Source organism: Punica granatum, chromosome 5, assembly GCF_007655135.1.
Source record: "Punica granatum isolate Tunisia-2019 chromosome 5, ASM765513v2, whole genome shotgun sequence".
NCBI classification, from domain to species: Eukaryota; Viridiplantae; Streptophyta; class Magnoliopsida; order Myrtales; family Lythraceae; genus Punica; species Punica granatum.
In genome coordinates this window covers 7,885,583-7,901,462 of record NC_045131.1, presented here as the reverse complement: position 1 = coordinate 7,901,462, position 15,880 = coordinate 7,885,583, and the positions used below count along the sequence as shown (strand labels likewise).

Here is a 15,880-nt window from a genome sequence, read left to right as displayed (position 1 = left end):
ACTAAAAAAATATATATATAGTTAGCAATTTTTTTTTGTATTTAATAGTGATCCTATTATTTTGATAAATTCTAATTGAACTATCTATTACTTGACATAATATAGCTATAGAATCTGTATCGATTTTTATCTATTTGATCAGCATACAGTACGGGTCTCATTTCTAGTATTATTAAATTATAGTAAACCGAGAAGGGGCAGAATGGGCAATTAGCATTTGTTGACGCATGTGTGATGCCTTGCTGTCGATGGTGAGGAACCAAACCCTAGATTAGAAAATAAATAAATAAGGAAATAAAATAATTATTTTTTGGTTATAGAAATAAACTAATTATTATTGAATCTGTCATTAATGGGCCTCCCCCCATCGAGAATCACGGGGGATGTTTTCCCGGATCTCTTCTGGGGGGAAGACTAATCTCTTCTCTAATTTATAAGAAGAAAAAAAGAAAACCAACAATGTTCACCCAAAACATAAAAAAATAAATAAAGTAACAATATTAATCACTTAGTGGGACGATCATTCTCGAACTGATCAGTTGTGGTCCATTAAGTCTCCGTATACTAGGCAGATACACACAAAAAAAAAAGATCACTGTTCAAAAAATATTGAGATAGATAGGGCAAACCGATGCAAGGCGAGGTTAATTTTATTTAATATAATTTGAGGATAAATCATAATTTTATTGAAAAAATTACTACTCTTACCAAGTCCAAAAGAGGCAAACGAGACACAAATATTTCACAAGAAATTGTTATATTTATGGTAAACTATATGTAAAAGGTTTGTTTAGCGGATTGTCTTTGCCTTTTGTCAGATAAATGAGGGATAATTATACATTGTTGAGCTCAACTAATTAATAGGTTTCATCCAATAGGAGATTGGATTGGATGGAAAATAGAGCTTACTCTCGTTTCCTTGATATCTGGAGTTCGAATCTTGCCTGGAGATCGTTGGAAGTAATTACTTCCCGTAAATGAACTAGGCTTCGGCACGCCGATGGCCTGCTTTGACTACTTAGAAAATGGACTAGGGTAGATTTTAAGCCTGGCAAATCCCATCCAGTACTACACATAAAGCAGAAAAGCAACAGGTATCCGGTATATATACATATATGTCATCTTGAATATTTGTGTTTGTGCAAATAATGACTTGACATACAAAACTAAGTTAAATTCACCAACTTGGATACACAAGTTTCCAAGTTGTTGAGTGGCTAATAGTATCGTGAGATCTAAAAAAAGAGTCGTTTTTCATAAGCCAAAAAAAGAGTTGTTGGTATATACACGACCTACATGTAGCAGCATCAGCATATATATAATAGATTATCCTTTATTACCAAAACAAGCATTGGTTGGATTTGATTTCATAATATTGATATGAAAAGTAAGTTATTAATCAGAATTCTTCAACATCATTTGATTCCCGAATGCAACAAATTAAGAGATCACTAGTGCCTTTTGCCCAAAATTAATGGAAAACAAAAAGGGAAAGAGGTTACATATATATACAATAACGAGACGAAAAGACTATACCACGAACCTTCAGTAGGCGTATTGTTTGAGTTTGCTTAATCCTTGTTTAGTCTTTTTGCCATGTAATCCTACGAGACGAGACCAGTTGTACGAACTGTAAATGTACAGATCGTAATGAATCGGAATATTGCATTATTGATCTTTTGCTTATTATACAGCTGACAAGCATGGGAAGTTTGTGATGATCAACTATGAAAAGGAGGATTTATTTTCTAGATGTATGGAACCTTTTGTCGTTCTTTGCACGTGTATTCTCGATGGCACATTAATTCCGTACTTTTACACACACACAAATGTAGACCTGGCAATTCGATTTGTAGAATGTGATTTCTTTTTTCTTTTTAGTGAATAATGTGCACTTCTCTTCCTTTGCTTGAATTGGTCATCACTATTTTACCATTCACGAGGGCCTTGAGAGAAGTCGATATGCCCATGTATTTGTGTTTGTGCCCAAACAACTTTTGCCTCTTTTCGGATATGGTCATTGGTCCCTAATTAAATTTTTGAGTCATCAGATCAGCACTGGACGATGAGGCTCAGTGGTGTTATAATGGCTAGATGGATCAAGGGATGGGGAAGAATGATAAAATTTTCCATCTTGTGTGTGTGTGTATACATATTCATGATACGCTAAAACATTACTTTGTTGCTAAAGACCCCTTTGTGCATTTATATGCTGTTAAATTTTGTCCCAACTATACACAGTATTGATAAGGTGTTTCCATCAAGTATGTTCTATCTTCATCCACTCACAATAGCCAAATCGACACATAAACGCCGAATCGATATATAATTTAAAAAGTATAGAAATTCGAAAACCCTAAATATATATGTGTATATATATGTATATTCACATTGGCAGCTTATCAGTGAAGTCAACTCTAGCCAGTAGGCCCAGTACATTTGTTCCCTTTCTTCTAATAAAGTTTTAGGTTGTTTTGCCTTTTTTCTAATGTTAATATCATTTAACAATTAATTTATTTCTGCATGAGAATACGGGACGCTATTATTGCGGATCGATCACATTATTCGAGAACGAGGATGTCTGTCCCTTCTCGCACGTCCTCTTATGCTCTCATATTAATAAACTATTACACACCAAGCCCAAATTTATGTAGACCAATTAATATATGTAATGCATGTATGGCCGTGGTTAAGAAGGAGTTCGAATATCTCTCGATTTCGGGTTCGAAATTCCTTAGAGTTATCGGAGCGCTTTACGCGTGATTATCCGCTCCGCGCGTCGTCGGGGGTTCACGAAGTCGCAAAGATTAGTTGGGCAAAGCTTGGACATCCCGGATTAGAAAAAAAAAATGCATGTATGGCCATGCATGCACTATATATATATACATATATAATATGCTATGCTATGCTATGATATGCATGCATGCGTAACACATGTATGTGTAAAACCACGAACTTGCGTGCACATATTAATTAAGAATGCATGGAGGGCCTGAACTGATAGAGATGGACCCCTTTTCATGCCCGCGGCCTCGGAAGGGAAAAAATGAAGAAAAGATTTCTTGCGAATTTTGTGCCGATATACTCACATATGGCAAAACTGTAATTTCAACTTAAAGCAAGGGTAATTTCAAGCCACGTCATCCTCTGAATAAGAGGGAGGAGCATTTTCCAATAAAAAAAGACGCATATTATGGAGAAAATTGAGCTTTCACAACAACTCTTCCCTAATTCGTCATATATATGATATGATGGGTAGGTGAAGGTATTTATACTTTGCGTATAGTTAACCAACAATATTGAGATTTTTTTAAATTTTTTTTATAAAGGAGAATCATGATCAATCTAACAAATAATAGGAATGAGAAAAATAAATGGCACAAAAATTCAATATATATATTTATTTCTAGCGAGAACACATCCCCTTATTCAATATTGAGAATTAAAATGCTGTTTAGAAATCAAGTTTTATCAATTATCTGTCGTGGAGGGCTTTGCCCGAGCAGGTGATGATATCAAGAACTTTAGCTAAATTAATCACGTGAACTGTAGACACATCCCTGAATTTTGGTGAAATTTTTAGTAGCAACCCTTTTTTGCTTTTTTTTTCCCCGACGATCAATCGTATTATATGAAAAAAGATGTGATATATTCAGATAATAATATAATTCATTCATTTAATAACTTTTCGATATTCACATGTCTATATACATATATAGAGAGGATACTGACCTGGGAATTATATATCATGTTCTGTAAGCAATCTCTTGGCACAAAGTCCACCATATATAAATATAAAAGAAGATATCATAAATCCAAATAAGGAAAGACATAAATAACCCTTTCGGTTAAAGAAATAAATAACTTACTAAGTCTATAGGTCTCTTTTATAACTAAAAAAAATAACTTATAATAAAAAGAATTATCAAAGTAGCCTGCTTGGAAAGTCGCGCATAAATACGTATATGCATGGCTGACGATAGGGTTAAATATTCTTTAATTATTAAGACAACATAACATACGTCAAAGGGAATATATATATATATAGTTTGAAATCAAATGGAATATGTTTTCCGATAAATATAATGGAATATATATTTCTTTGTTTTTATTTTTCAAGCGTTTGGTGGGAACCCCGCACGGTATGTCAACGTCTTACCTTATATATCTCCCCCCTTTTCTTCACTGTCCTCGCTCCGTCCAAAAATTATATCTATGTATATTATATATACATATATATGTTTATATATGTCTTCCCTTCAATTAATGATTTCATTTTTTTATTCTAATTTAATGCGCCAAAACGATATAGATCACTTGTGAAAATTTAATGAAATGTTAATGGAGACTTGGAGTAGGAGACAAGCACCAGTCAATTTTGGACCATTTCTCAGTCCACACACAAACAACGCGCGCACACATGTGCATATATATATATATATATTGATATATTTATATTTTTGTTGGCCTAATATAATAAAATATAAATCATAAAATAGTTAATAATTGGATACGGGTAATCCCACTGAATATTGAATCTGAAACATTTGATTACCGAACGAGAACGCGTCCTCTTTTGAAGATGCATTTCTATTTGAAGTAGCAGAACATCAATACAACCTCATATTGAACACTTCCTCGCCTTGAGAATAGAAAAAAATAATAAAATTATTTCTCCCAATTAATATCTCTTTATATCTATTTCTGTGACTCTCCATTGCAAGAAGAAAAATTAGACCATGCATGAGTCATGTACCCTATTATTCATTATCAAGTGTGGAGCGTGCCGCTCGAACCCTGCAATTTATTGAAGTGACAAACTATATTTAGTAATTGGCAGTCACCACGCATGACTACGTGAAATAATCGATAGTCATGTATGCATGGTCATATGACTATTGACAACTAAGTGATAATTTCTCTTATTTAAAAACTATTAACAAGAAAAATTGCTATTTTCTGTCATCATTTCCAGGAATAAATGTCTCCTAAGCTATGAAAATTGAGAATCGTGAAAAGTATTCACAATCACAACATTAGTCAATATGCCTTGTGCCAAAGAATTTTCAGGTAAACTACTTCCGTCCGAGGAATTTCAAAGCGATAATTATATAAAATAGCAAATGTGTCGCATCGTTTACTTTATATCTTGGCAAATTACTATTGAACTTAATTAATAACAAAATAAAATAAAATAAAACACATATAGAGAATAAGTTCAATACGTATCCTTTTAAAAAGAATAGGCGCTTTACATTAAATTAATATATGTGTCAATCATATCATATTGTCTACGTATACATTCAACTATTGCCGGAATACATTCCTTGTGTTCAAATGAACTGATGCAAATTGCTGGATTTTAAATTCAATTTTTATTTTCCTTAAGGATTTACATTTTGACTTTTCAAAATAATTCGTCAATCAAGTGTCAATTAAAATCAATTAATTAGACCACGCATTTTCTCCCCGACATTTGATTGTTACATTAGCTAAATCCCATGACATAGGGACAAGCCCAAGAAGCCATGCCGTAGAAAGTTACGTTAGACGAAGTCGTTTCCAGCGAGACCGTCTCCGATCTGTTGGAGAATCGATGTGAAAAATCATCATGTATCTAGATCTTTCAATTGTCCATTTTTAAAATAATATTTAGTTGAAGGCGAAATGAAGGATGGTGTGTCCGAATTGATCAAACTGTATACGCAGATCGTGACTATTGGGTTTGATGTACGTAATAATATATAAAATGTGAATCAGTTTCAATATCTTAAATTTCATCGGAGATACGTGGATTTGAGCTCAATTTCAATTCAAAAGCTTGAACTGTTAAGTTATGAGACTCAATTTTTTATAAACACTCTATTTTCCTTCTTTGTTACTAGTGTGGGATTTTTCTTTTTCCTTTTAACTTTTCTATTTTTAACACTGGTCCTCACGTGACACTATATGGTCTTTCTCACTTCGCCTACACATGTGCCACGTGAACCTTAACCACTCGCCCTTAACAATTTACACCTCGAGTTGAGCTCTCTTTCCCTCTTCCAGACTTGGGACTTCACACCTCAAGGTGGGCTTCATCTTCCATACTCGAGTGAGGGGGGTCAAACTACTACGAATTGAGCTTCCACTTCCAGACTTGAACTTCATTGGCATAATATGAGTCCTCACACACCGGCGCATGCACATCCTAGGATCGTTACTGTGTGCTCTAATACCATTTTAAATTTCACCGGACTTAATAGATTTAGACACAATTTCAAGTCAAAAGCTCAAACTGCATTTCATATGAATCCCCTATTTTTCAGCATGCTCCACTGTGGGATTCTTCTTTTTCCCTTTGACTTTTCTATTCTCAACACAATGTGATCATATATAATATAATAATTGTATAATGACGGATATCAATGGATACTTGATGTCGAAAGATGAATAAACAAGCGTTTTCTACCTCCCTTCTCCCACGACAATGTTTCCACCCCACGAAATGCAAAGATTCCATGTTTTTAATATCTTTGTATCATAATAACATGACTTCTTCTATCCTTCCGATTTTCAACTAGATTTGACCGCTTCATCTAATTGCAATTTTTCATATTTGTATATGCTTCAATTATTATTTTGGAACAAATCCAATGCATAAATCCGACTCTGATGAGGAAGAAAATGATAAGCGACATATACTTTAATATAAAATTAAGGGTTCTCAAATTTCTCTCCAGTATTAAAACTTCCCCTATTCTTTTTATTTTTACTTTCTATCCCTTTATTAAATTCATGAATTTCCGTTATGACTCGAAAAAAAAAAAAGCACTCCTTACGCTATTTTTCTTTTGTTTCTCCCTTTTCCTTCGTGTATTATATTCTCTTCTTAATTAGTCAATGCTGGGGCTTTAAAGAAATTATTGATTCGATGATGAGAAAGTGAGAAGAAAAGTAAAAGAAATTGAAATGCTCTTGAAGATTGAGACGCAATTTGACCCACCAGCAGAGGTCAGCTCAATTGCACCATACTTGCCTCTACCATTGACCTTTCCAACTTGCTGTTTTCAGCCTTGAAAATTTGAAATTTTTTGTATAATTATATGTGAATTCATGTCCCCATAAATAAGGATATTGCACGTATATTTGACCAATATCAGAACCTTATTACAAAGGTCAGTGGTCGATCATTTCTAGAGAGACGTTAAACTAGATTTTCAAGCTTGTAATATTTAAGATTTGCAAAAGGGGTATTTGTTTACGGGGGAACGGGAAACAATCGCGCACATAGTACAGAGGCATCCACGTCCGAATTGAGACGGAGCTAGTGAAAAGTTGAAGTGGTTTTGTTGCTATATATGATCACTTTTTCTTTTTTTGGATAAGTGAGATAGAAAATTTCTTCTCCACTGGATTTCAAACATGTGAGTTCTAAGCTAGGTAATAATACTACACTAGTTGATACAGTGTGGTTGACCAAGCAATAAAGTATTGGATAAGCAGCTCCAATCACGTAACAAGTTTAAGTTTCAGGAAGCGCATATATTAGGAGGAGGAATAACCTTTAATACTCGATCTCCAAAATAGCGAGAGCATTATCTCTCATAGTTTTATCAACAAAAAAAAAACTAGGCTACCTAATAGAGTATGATTGACCAAATATACAAGAGGTGTACTAATTTTTTTTTTTTTTAAAAAATCCAATAGTACTCCCCTCAAATTAGAGTATGAGGATTCCCAATGCCCAACTTGCTGAAGATGAAGCGGAAACAATCTCGACCTAATGCCTTGGTGAAGATATCAACAAGTTGTAGTCTGGTGGAGACATGAGGGGTGGCAATGACACGAGACTTGATGTGTTTATGAACAAAATGGAAGCTAATTATAATGTACAACTCGAGTCCCTTGCAGTTACACGTTGACTCGAAAGTACTTAGTTATCACATGATCGGGAGATAATAATTGAATCGGGGACCACGTTGGCCTTCCTGGTACCCGAGGCCCTCGCCCTGTTCATCGATGTTGGAATTGCTTCATTTGTTTTGGTATTTGGTCAATTTCTAAAATTAGTATTGGAAAGAGATTTTATTTTTCTGTGTTTCAAGTTATAATTGTCTAACCTTTTTTTTATTAATTTTTAATTCTACTTGAAGTTTATTGCAGCAGTGTCAAAAAGCTGCATCTTCTATATTAGCTACCCAGGGATGCGGTGCTTTGATATAGAGGTCTGGGAGGTTACTCTACTCAATTTAACGGGTGGTGAGAATTATATTTATAGCATTTAACATGTAACGAAATTCTCTCTGTCTTTATGAGTTATAAAGAAAAAGTATAATATTCTACCGAAAAAAAATTGTATAATAATTGATTAAACTCAATGAGAGTTTCATCATATATACCATCAACTATATCATATATAGTTGTTTGCCAAAAGGGAAAAAAACAAAAAACAAAAAAACAAAACTATGTCACTTGTAGTTATAGTGAAGGAATATTCTTGATTCTTACAAAATAGAATCGTTTCCTTTCAATACTCACTCCTTATTTTAGTAGTTAATAATTAATAATCCAAGTTATTTTTTCGGTTATATAAAGGAAGTCTAAAGCCTAGTACAATGAAAGAGAAATATTAAATAACTAATAAAGAGGCACGGGTAATCCCACTAGATATTGAATCTGCGATCTCTAGATCAATAAGCAATGTGTGAGCCATTACGCTACATCATCTTTTGATAATAATCTGAGTTATTAGTTAATAATCACAGGCACCTTATACCATTGATCTGTCCAACTTTTATGTTTTCAGCCTTGAAAATTAGAAATTTTGGTATGCATGTCTCTATAAATATATGGCACGGAATGAATTTTGACCAATATGGGAACCATATTAAAAGGTCAATGGTCGATCATTTCTACATTTACTAGCTTGTCCTAAGATTTGCAAAAGGGGTATTTATTTACCGGGGGAACGGGAAACACTTGCATATATAGTACAGAGGCATATCCATGTCCTGATTGAGACAGAGCTATGTAAAAGACCGATGTAGTTTTCTTATATTATATGAACTTTTTTTTTTCTTTAGATAAACAAAGAATTTATTCTCAACTAATTCAAACAAATAGAAATTTTCCCTTGGGCCCAAATTGGCCGCCCGACAGTTTGGGTGGGTTTCTATTATGTTTTGCAACGGTGGCCCAAATATTTTCGTTTTGAAATTTAAAAGATGTTTTTTTTTTCTTTCTTTAATATAAAAGGAATGATACTTTGCTTTCCTCTATTGACTTCTTCGTGAATGTACAATACCATATTTGTAAGGTCTGATGGATGTATAAGAGAGTAGGGGGGAATTTGTATTTGAACATCATTGGGCTAGTTTTCTATTGTCATGTGATAGAACCGTTAAACCCTTTGGCAATCGTCGGTTGGGAACCCATATTTAGCAGGGAATCCATTTTCGACTCAATCTACAAACTTTACAGTTTCGTGATTGAAACATAGAATTTCGCATGCCTACTCATATTGGTGGAGAGGGAATCATCAAAGCCAAGTATATATTTTCACCGAAGAAATCCCATAATGTCCAATCTTACGTTAAATAAACACATTCATTTCATTTACTGAATTGATCTTTACTATTAGTTCGTCTCCATAGAGAAATATTCAACAATGGAGCTTCAGCCCTATCTCTATGCAAACTCTCGCCCTCTCTCACCATTTCCTTTGCTTCCATCAGGCTTTTGTTGCTCAGCTCGCTACCTTTCAACCCGAAACAGCATTTGTTCCTCCGTATCAATTCCAGCCTCCATGTCATGAGGCTCCAAAGCATCCACAGGCACAAAAAAAACCATGAAGAGGGATTCTATCACTATCCTCACCTCCCCTAGATGGCACGGGATGCATGTCTCCATCGATTCCAGCAACGACCAGTAGTGATCGATGTAACTCACGAACAATGAACCGAGACCCGAGATATGCTTCCTGCATTTCCACCTGGCATCTCCATCAACAAAATCTATGATGCCCTTGTTGATATGATTATAAACATTATTGATATAATGAATCATTATGGAGTCCTTAGCTACCCCCAGGAACTTCATAACACTGCACCTCTTTCTCCGCCTCCCTATGTGAGGTAACCCTACCATAGCTAATTGAAGGCCAAAATTGATCTCTCCCTCCATCTATATTCTATTCCGTTCTTCATCTCACTGTCCAAATCGTGAAATTCCACCTCTGAACATAGAATATGGCATAACATAACAAATTACATATGCATACACCAATTACTCCATGTCAACGACACTCCTCCAATTTGGGGTCCATTCCGCGATAAGTCCCCCCAGGAGCGACTCCCAACATCTCGGTGCAGAACTGATCATCGGGCTTCAACAACCAGGCCTGTAAAAAGGGGGGGATAATCAGGGCCTCTAACAAAACAATTTATATCTCCGGTAGGAGAATATCAATATCAATTACCTTTTCGTACATGCTGATTGCAACAGCCAAATTATTCTGCACATGCACAAAGAAAATATAGATTCTATTTCAGTATCCAACTAAAGACTATGCATATACAGTTACGATGATCTTCAACAGCAAGTCGGCTAAACACACTGAAAACGTGCACGAACTCTCTTGGCATATAATGTGCATGCATATTTCGAGGTACTTATTCAAGAAATAAGGGAATACCTGCAAATGATAAGTGTAAGCAAGACCTGCATAAGTGCTCGCGCTTCTAGTTGATAATGTAAGAGCTTTGTAATAGGTCTTAATCGCTTCATCGAACATTCTAAAAACATGAGAGCATATGCAGTAAGTTATACACATGATTAACAAAATATGATGTAAGAAGCAAACAACTTCCAGTGACTGACTTTAGTTTTCTGTACGCGTGAGCGAGATTAACCAATGTGGGTTCCCATAATTCACTGTGAGCAGATGGAATGTGTGCTAAAGCTTTCTCGAGCCAGTGTGCAGCTTTATCGAACCTGAAAACAACCAATAGGCAGAATCATCATGGAAAACCAAAAAGTTTTAACTGAAGTTCTCAAACACCAATAAACCAGAAAATGGGTCCAGAATTATCGCTTGGAAATTTCTCAGATGAAGGCATATGTTCTTATGGCCAAAAGAAAAGGCATATATTCTTACTCCTTCATGTGATAAGCTACCACTCCTAGTTCATTATGTACAAGAGGATCTGTCGAAACAAATAGATTTAGCCTGCATGAAAAACTGGATGACAAAAGGTCAGATAAAATCTATAAATCATACGGAAATTGAGATGCAGTCAGAATGCATGCGGATGCCAGAGGAACACTTTGCAGTGTAACCACGATGGCAGTCCAGTTGCGATGACATAGTTTACCTGCTCGGCAAGTTTAAAACTATGAATTCGCATATGCTCCATCCCGATGTACAAAGCTGGCAAATGGCACCTGGAATATGAGAATATCAAGATTCAACTGGTAAAAGGACAAGCTGTTACTTAATAAGCGAGTTTCAGACTATAGGGAACAAAAGAACAACCAGGCAGCCAAGTTCACCCATGATTATAATAATGGTATCAGGCTGCCGTTCCCATTTCAGACTTGTTCTAGAAGCTTTGATTAGGGAGAACCATTCGTATGAAGTCAAGATCTATCAAGGAATCCAACACCTAACATTAACTGTGATGTGCTGTATCCGGAAACAACAGCAGCAGGTACAGCAAGTCAAAATCAAGCTCTGCCATCTTGTTTAATGGGCCAAAATAAAAAGGCTCTACCCAAACAGCTAGGTGGTGTTGGTAAATTAAGTACTTAAAAATTAAGTACTTAATTAGTTAAAGAAAGAAATGTATAGGAAGAGCGGAGGGATGATGAGGATGAGAAAATGTTCTGTGAGAGGGAAAGAGCACCAATAAGTGAAATATGGCTTATTTTATTAAGTCAAAAATTTTTGCTTACTCATTGAGTGGTTTTTGACTTAATGATTAAGTAGATGTGACCGTTATCTTTCATTTTACTCTTTCTTTCCTATTCATTTTCCCATATAACTAACTTGTAACTAATTTTTAAGTACTTATATCATTAAGTTGTAAACAAAACTGAAGTGAATGACATATCATATGAACATCCCATCTATTCATGAAAACCAGAGTTTAATTTATATACCCAGGAAACAAACGAGCAGCAGTTGGATAAGCAGACATTCCTTGATCACCCTCTTTGTGAGCAGCACAAGCATTTCCATAACCAATCCAAGCAGGTGCAAATGTTCCATCATGATTTGTTGCCTTGCTGCAAAATTCATTAAATGATGAGAAATGAACCTGGTTCACAGTATCACCACAAGTTGCTTGAACTAAAGCTATATATTGAGGAATTAACTTTACCGTGGTGATTCACGAGGATGATGAGTTGTGGCATAAGATAAACAGATACAAACATTTACAGGCATATATATATGTGGTTCGAATTAGCGCATTCTAATGTATCCAGAAAACTTCTCAGCACTCATAGTTAGATCTCAAAAGAGTCAAAGGGAAAAGTACAAAAACCCCCTTATAGTTTGGGATCGAGACAAATTGCACCATATGCTTTTGTTAGGGATAATCACCCCTCCGGCGTACTCCGTTAGCCATAAAAGATTACGACATTAGTTTTTTTTTTAGTCATCAATTTTTAGCATTTTAATCATTTTGGTTCTAAATCTTTTTTCTTTTATCTTTTCTATCATCAACTTTTCATTTTTTCAATTTAGTCCTAAAAAGAAAATCGTGTTGGGAATTGGTGTATGCCCTAGATGCAATCTATCATCAGTTCTGTAATATGACATGTATTTCATTATATTACGAGGCATATCTGTTATTGTGTAGATTGCGCTAAATATGATTTTACACAATAATGTCCTTGGAATAGTAGGTTCAATAGGCATCAAGTGTGACTTGATTGTGAGATCCTATAATTACTGAACATTATTCCTAAATGTCCATAGTCAAAGTATTATCGCTAATTAGGACAACGATAATACGGTTAGATTAGTGTAAGTGTTGATTGATGATCAAATCTCATAGGTCATGGATATGGAGATATCAAATCACACCACATGTATACATTAAGAGTAATGTGTATAGGACTGATCCGCCATGAGATTGCTACATGGGTTGTTACGTGACTGTCATTAGCATATCTCAAAGTGACTATAGTGTAATGGTCCTTTGACTTGAGGTCACCATAGATTCCTACATGTAATGTCATATACTTTGATACTGTCAAACGCCACTGTAACAGGATGGTTATAAAGACAGTTATTGGGTATACCACAGAGCATGGAGAGGAATGTGAGTGATCAAGATAGGATTTGTCCCTCCTACGAAACGGGAGCGATATCTCACGGCCACTTGGTGGTTAAGTCTAAAAGTGTATGCATACCCAAATGAGTCGATATAATGATATCGAGCTCATTTGTTCTGATAGACTTACCCGGTAAACCAAGAAAAAGAGATATTGAGCCATACAAGGATGTCATCGACCATGCCTTGGGCTCAATAGAGATATAGAGGACAAAGGGATTATATTACACGGTAACGGAGGTCACAAGGTTCGTCGAGAAATTGACTTTCCGATTACTTGAGTAACAGTGATGCATTGCTAGATGCCACTCACTGTTTGTAATATTGAAATAGAGATTTTGATATTACTGTCAACGTAATTGGGAACCTACAGGGTCACACACTACGACTAAATTGAAGAGATATCTTGAAACAAATAAAATCGTCTAATAGAGATTAGATGATTTATGGTGCGACCGATTAATCGGATATTTAATGAGATTAAATTTATTGATTAATTAGACTCGATTTATTAGATTAACATGTGTATGGATACATGTAATGTGGAAACCCAATTTGGGTTAGTCCCACATCGGCCAGGGACTTGAATTGTCCCCCCATATTGCTTATAAAAAGGGGGGCAATGTGCATATATATATATATATATATATCAGCAGAGACATATATATATGTGTGCTGCATATATATTTGCTAATATATATATATATATACACGTAGTGTATGCATGTGTGTGCATATAAGTATATATATATATATATATAATTGGAGTTGAATTGTTCAACTCAAATAAGGTCCATTAGTCTAATAAATTTCGGGTGTCGCATCGGTGTTTCTTTCGAGTGTTGGTCGCTAGCACCGCCGATCTCGAAGACTCGTCGACAAAGTCGGTGTGGATTCCAGTAGAGGCGTCACGCGTGGGACGCTCGGTCGACAACTTTAAATATTCCAGGTACGCTTTTATTTACTCTTACTATTCTAGTAGGTCTTGGAATTAGTTTCACGGGTAGGAAATTTTGAATTTCTGTTCCTTTTTCGCTTCCGTTGCGCCCCGTGGAACTAGCAAATCGAAAGGGAATGAGGGGCGAGGCCGCCCATTAGCAACCCCAACCCCTCCATTGAGGCCGCCGGTGACCTCCGTGGGTACCGGCGACCTCTGCGGAGGGGCCGGGGTCGTCGATTGGTGGCTCCAACACGCAAATCAATCGGGAACTCGGTACCCATGGAGGTCGCTAGCGACCTCGATGGAGGGGTCGAGGTTGCCGATTGTCGACCTTAGCACGCGAATCGATCGAGAACTCCGAGTCGGAGTCCTCGATCGATTAGGGGGTTGGGGCCGTCAATCGACAACCCCGACCCCTCTACCGAGGTCGCGGTACCCACCGAGGTTGCCGGTACCCACGAAGGATGTCGATGACCTCAGTGGAGGGGTTGGGGTCGCCTATTGGTGGCCCCAGCCTAAGAGTCAATCGGGAACTTCGACTCGAAGTTCCCGGTCGATTTAAGGGTTGGGGCCGCCAACCGACGACCCCGACCCCTCCACCGAGGTCGCCAGTACCCACGGAGAACGTCCATGACCTCGGTGGAGGGGTCAAGGTTGCCGATTGGCGGCCCCGACCCCTCATTCCATTTCGATTTTTTTTCTAAGACTAAAATGAAAAAAAATGAAAAGTCGATGATAGAAAGATAAAAGAAAAAAGATTTAGAACAAAAATGATTAAAAGGATAAAGATTAAGGACTAAAAATGAAAAAAAAACTAACTAACGTCGTAACCCCTATGGGTAACGGAGTACACCAAGGGGGCTAATTGTTATTAACAAAAGCACACGGTGCAATTTGTCCCAATCTCAAATCACAAAGGGAGTTTTTGTACTTTTCCAAGAGTCAATGGCCAAAGGCCAAAACTCTAAAATTTCTGTAAACCTCACCAGGAACATGATAAGTCAATAGCCAACTAGCATGGTAATCTTGTTTAAGCAGTGGAGGGGTGGATGAAGACGATGAACAGTGATGGGAGAGAGAAGATTAGGGCAAAATTGAAAAAAGTTCAAAAAATTTAGGTCGTTTTGAAATTTTAAAAAATTTAAAATTTTAATTAAAATTAAAAAATATTTTTTTATTAAAAAGTTTCTTGCCACGTCAACATTTTCTAACGGCGTCAATAATGAATTGACGGAATATACTATAAAGAAACGGTTTTGAAACATTTTGTATCGTCAAGTAGCAAAAAAAACTTTTTGGACCAATTTGAAACATTTATAAAACCTTTTGGACTACCAGTGTAATTTACCCAAAATATGATCACTTTTAAAATTTTCCCCCAATGAAGCAAAATGTTTGAAATTCGATTCCAAAAATAAAAGAGTTACCTATTTTACCAAATTAAGCCAAATCGTTAAGTTGATGTAGAGAAATAAATTTTTATTATTTCAATTGTGTAGTAATAAAATGAAAATATAGGAAAAAAATGTAAAAGTAAAATAAAAAAGAAATCTTGGGAGAGCAGCCTAGAAAACTCATGGGGCCTAATGCTCTCTCCAAGCGGAATATACATATATAT

The 15,880-nt window shown here is 35.9% G+C and overlaps 1 pseudogene; it reads right to left on the bottom strand.

The window, feature by feature from the left end:
- Positions 1-9,341: 9,341 nt before the first annotated feature.
- LOC116209547 lies at positions 9,342-11,396 on the bottom strand (annotated as a pseudogene).
- Positions 11,397-15,880: the final 4,484 nt, after the last annotated feature.